This window comes from Chrysoperla carnea, chromosome 5 (assembly GCF_905475395.1).
Source record: "Chrysoperla carnea chromosome 5, inChrCarn1.1, whole genome shotgun sequence".
In the NCBI taxonomy this organism is placed as follows: domain Eukaryota; kingdom Metazoa; phylum Arthropoda; class Insecta; order Neuroptera; family Chrysopidae; genus Chrysoperla; species Chrysoperla carnea.
Window position 1 is genome coordinate 7,495,362 of NC_058341.1, and position 5,742 is coordinate 7,501,103.

Genomic DNA, 5,742 nt, shown 5'->3' on the forward strand with positions numbered 1-5,742 from the left:
TCAGGCCTCAGATCGAAATTTGGTAAAGAACTTTTTTGTTCGTCTTTATGAGCTTATTGTGTAGGCAAGTTAATAACAGAACACCGTGTATATAGTAGTCATGTGGCGTGTCTTCAAATTGTTTTTAAAAACGTTTTATTTACGTGATATGGGGTGAGTTAATGCATTTTTAAAATGCATTAACCACTTTTAAAATATAACTGCGTTTGGAATATTAATTAATTGCTGTTGTTTGAATGCCACTGGTTGGCACAAGGCTGTGGTAAATATTAAGATGACTTACCTAGCAAGGACCATCTTGATTACACTCTCACACAGCAGTCTGATACGACTTACTATACTAAAGGTACTTTACAAAGAAACTTTTTTATACCAGGTGCCGAAGACGGACTCTACACACTCACATGCTCTTGGTGTAGCCATAGCAGCTACCTTCGAAACACAGATGTGTGTCAGGTGTACGCATACACATCGCATCGTACGGATTATTCTCTCACAGTGATAAAAGTCGTGATGGTAATGGCCTTTGGTGGCCAAGTCAAGAACTTTCTGCTCCGAGAATTGATAATCGACGTATACGAATTATGTCGATATTTCAAAAAGTACGTACCCAATCGTTAAATAAACCCGACTTTCGTATGTTTTGGACCAAAATTACTCTAGAAAATGATTTTTATCAAAATCGGAAACAAAATAATTTTCCCGATTTTTTGCAATTTTCTCGAAAAAATCAGAACAAATTTTTTGTTTCGGAATTTCATAAAACTTGGTACATAAGGTAATTTTGACCCAAAAAATACAAAAATCGGGTTCATTTAACGATTTAGTGAGACATTTTTGAAATATCACCTAAAATTCTATATACAGAGGTTTCAATTCGGAGCGATTCTGGAAATCTCCAAAAAATACCCATCTGATAATCGAATGAGCTCGAATTGTGTGTTTTTTGGACCCTTATTACATTTGAAAATAAATATACAAGAAAATTTGGATAGATTTTGGATTGAAAGACAAATTTTGAGGTTTATACTAAAGAAATGGTTTTGGGATATCATTCCTTGAGGACGATTTTAGCCAATAACTCTGAAACTACTGATCTAATCGTTAAATGAACCCGAATTTTGTATTTAGTTATTAATTTTCTTAAGGGGAACCCTTTTGAAAAAATCGAAAAAATCAGCACAAATTTTTCGTTTCGGAATTTCATAAAACTTGGTATATAGTGTTATTTTGACCCAAAAAGTACAAAAATCGGGTTCATTTAACAATTGAGTGAGACATTTTTGAGATATCACCTAAAATCCTGTACACAAGGTTTTTAATTCGAAGCGGTTCTGGAAATCTCAAAAAATGGGCATGTAATCATTGAAGGAATTCGAATTTTATGTTTTTTGGGCGCTAATAGTCCTAAATAATCCAAACACACGAAAATCTGTTTGGATTATTGATTGAACGACAAGATTTTGTGGTTTCTACGGAAGAATTGCTCTGGGATATCATTCCTCACTTACGATTTTAGCCAATATCTCAGAAACTACTATTTCAGTCGTAAAATCTTACGACAGATTTTTTGGAGACAAGATAATTTTCTCGATTTTTTGTAATTTTCTTACGGGGTTGTGAACAAATCGAGAAAATTACTCGGATCCGTTTAACGTGTGAGTGAGTAGTTTTTGAGATATATTACCTAAAATTCTGTAAAGTAATTTGAAGCAATTCTGATGATATCTCGATAAAGACTCATCCAATCGTCAAATGATTTCGAATTAACACAAATAGTTCATAAAATGGAAATCTGTTTGATTTTGCGATTGAATGATAAGTTTCTGAGGTATATACATCATAAGAATTTCTAGGTGAAACAAACAACTTTCGATCAGAAAGTTAATAGGAATCATATTAATTTTTTTTTTGGAGGTTCTGTTGTTATTAATTGTGGCACGTAGACCACATTATTATCCAGCCATCACCGTCTTATGTTCTCAATATTCTTTTTTTTATAACAATTCGTCCATTATTCCATTCTTTTTGTTTGAGGAGTTTAATTAATAAAAATTGTAGTTTAAAAATCATTCATAGAAAGTTCTCAGACGAATTGTTTTTTTTCTAAAACAATTGAAGCGACACAAAAAACAAATACTTATTAAAGTTTTTGAAATGAATTGTGTTGCACAAAAAAAATGTTTTTGATACAAAGACCCTAAGACTCCAAATCTTTTGTAGGATGTAGTTTTTGGAACTTTCATGTGTTCATGTGTTTCAAGAATTTCAACTCAATTCCTTCATTTTTCGAAAAGTAATCAAAGAAAGTTGAAAATATGAGGTTACCGTGGTTTTTGAGATTTTGAGAGTTTGTTTTGCTCCGTTTAGGGTTCGATAGCATCAAGGTCGATGAAGAAATTAATAACAAATAATTCTCTTTTTATTCGTCTCAATCTGATCAATAGAAGCAGAGATATTCAAGAAAACGTCATCAAAGAAAACAATGTAAAGATAAATTGTCCCAAAATCACGTGTAGAAGGTCGTGCGGAACATGCCGGAACGGAAAATTCCCTTTTTCTGTTTTTTACAACGAAAAAAACTATTCAAAAACAAAAATTAGCCTTCTCTCAAATTTTTTCGAATTTATTATTAGAATCCGGTAGATTTTCCACTACTAAGTTTATTTAATGCAAACTTAAAAAAAAATTCGCAGACAAAAGCTGCGTTAGTTAACCGAATTCCTTCAGAGATTGAAAAAGAAACACACTTTTCTTAAAATCGAATATTACATTTTTAATTTTTCAAGAATTTTTATATCGAATACTAATGCGTCTAGAGAAAAACTCACTATTTATTTTGCTTAAAACTTTGCGCAAACCACTCTCCCACCCTTGTTTATCTGCCGATTTTCTCATCGACGAACTTGACCTTTCAAATACCAAAACACTTCTTGATACCAAATTTTAGTCAAATCGGACCAAAATTGTGACCGCTAGAGAGTTTAAAACCACATAAACTTAACGATAAAATTTAACGATGGTCATTTTTGACATCTCTTAGGTAGAATCGATGAGGGTAAGAAGAAATTTTTCGAAAATTCCATCATCAGTACAAAAGCAATAGCTCCATTTCCGTTCGAAAATTCGCTAAAAAGATTTACCTAAAATTCGATTAGAAAATGCAAACATATTTATGTAAGTGGATATATACTTACCCAAAAATACGAAAAAAACGTTGAGTGCGGGTATACTTACACATCAAGGATGAATTGAGAAAGTTTTCGGTTTTTTTTTTTCGATATCGTCGATGAAAAAATTATTATTTTTTTTATTTATAAAAACAAGAAAATTTAACATTTATTATTAATTTTTTTTTTTGGTGTATGGTTATCATAATTTTTTTATAATTTCATTTTGTACAAGTTTTTCATTTCCTTATAAACATTAAATTTTTCTTTTAAAAGTATTTACAAGTTTTTTCTTAAAAATCTAATACATATTTACAAAAAATTTTAAAATCTTATTTTTTTTAATTAAGAAATTTATTTAAAAATATTTATAGAGTTAAAAGATTTTGCATAAAATTATAACAAAAAAATTTATATTTACAGTAAAAATCGTTTATAGAGACATTTTAATTTAGTGGCAAGAGAAATATGTTGTAGAAAACTGAGAATAATTAACAAGTTCGATTTGTGGACTCTACAGGAGTTTTTTAAGTTGATATATGTTTTCAGGTTCAATTAACACCTCACTCTGATTCATAGCTGACAAACATTAGATGAAGGCTTTGAATTAGAAAGTTGTTCTTTATAAATACGCATTTTTTTGTAAATCGAATAGTTTAGACAGTACTTCAAAAACAGGCTAGTGAAAAAATATTCAGATTTAATTTCGTTCCTTATGCAATTTGTATGTCATGTTTGTAATAAAATTGCCTATAAATAAAAAGAAAGTAAATTACTGTTGATATTTTTTATCACTTGTATATTATTTTTTTAGCCTGTTTTTAGCCACCGTACTGTGGAATTCCGTTGCGAGTCGAGCTAGTAGATGCTTGTTTCTTTCAAATCAATTTTATTCAAGAAATTAATTAAACTTGAAAAGGTAGTATATAAAAAATTATAATTTGTGTATTTGTTTTCAAATTATTCGGTCCAATGATTAGAGAAGCTCATTAGAGTATGAAATAGATTTTTTAATTCTTAGAAATATAGATAATCTTCTTTATATTTACAATTTAAAATTTATTTTATTTTTTACAACAGTAATGGAGGAGATTTTATTAGTTTTAAGAAAGTTTTGGGCTGAACAAATCATGATTCAGACTCCCCAGATTTGATTGGGAGACACCTGGCATCGTATAGTTTTATCCCAACATAAATCTTCCGAAATTCAGTAAATAAAGGTAATTTTTTTCATTATTTGTTTCAAATTCAGATGAATTCGACAATTCTGGGCAGTTTTTGAAGGATATTTGTTTAAATTACATTTATTTCACTATCACCGGACTTTCTGGTTTATCTTCTGACTTTCCGTAACTTTGAGGGGAGAAATCTATAGCTGTATTTGATGTGTATCGTCAAAGTAACGAATTGACCTCAACTTTATGCGCAAAGTATGTCATATTGCGAGTCAAGTTGACACCAATTCGTTACTTTGGTGACACACATCGATAATTGCTAGGGCTTCAAATTTCTGCCCATGGATTACTTCTGAACCAAAATTGTTCAACCTCAATTTTCTGAAATTACAAAATAAAAGACAATGATTTTGTCTTTTTTGGGATTAAAATTGTACACAACGAGCAAAAAGTGTATATTTTGGTTTTTTTTTGTGGATTGAGATGAGATTTATTTTTTTTTATAAAGCTTTTTTGTTTTCCCCTTTCGTTTTTTTTATTCATTAATTAGTGTTGGCGAGTAATTAAAAATATGTAGTTTGTAAGAAAAAAATTTCTTTTGAAAATTTTCATGTGCTGTGTTTTGGCCCCCACCGCATAAATTATATCGATATTATATTTATATATGTATATACAGAAAGTTTTAAAATTATTGAAGGAAGAATTTTAAGAATTTAGAGTGTATATTCAATATCTCATGTTAAATATTTCATTTAATTCAGTACTACCTAAATACGAATTTATGTGAATTTAAAATGATTGTTTATCAGTTTTTCAATTATTATTCCATATATATCTATCAAAAAAAGGCTAAAACGTGTTAACTCAACCCAATTAGGAGAAGGTGTCCTTTAATGATCCCAATTTGTCTTAACATAGATCAAAAGCGTCACCACAAGTCTTTGTTGAACGATTAATTGGATGGCATAGAAGCCATCTATCGATAAATATACTAAGTTCACTTAAAAACAACGAGGGATCATTTTACCTTGAGGGATCATTATATAGCACTTACCTTTACGGTAGGCTTGACCTAACACTGACCAATTTTTCACAGACTGTTCTGTTTTTGATAACTCTATCATCTTTGGTTTCTACCATCCAAAAAAGAAAATAAAAAGTAGAAAAATATAAATTTTTCATATTCTTAAAGACCATATAATAAGGTGGAGTCGTCGGTATTTTGTATGATTAAATATATAAAAGAAAATGTACAATCACCGTTTTTGATTTTTTTAAAATATTCTTAAAGATTAATTTCAACCTTCCATTATTACAAATCCTTTTTATCCACCATATTTTAAAACAAATCAATCATAAAATGTACGATGGTTTGAATCTATACTACTAGTATCGAA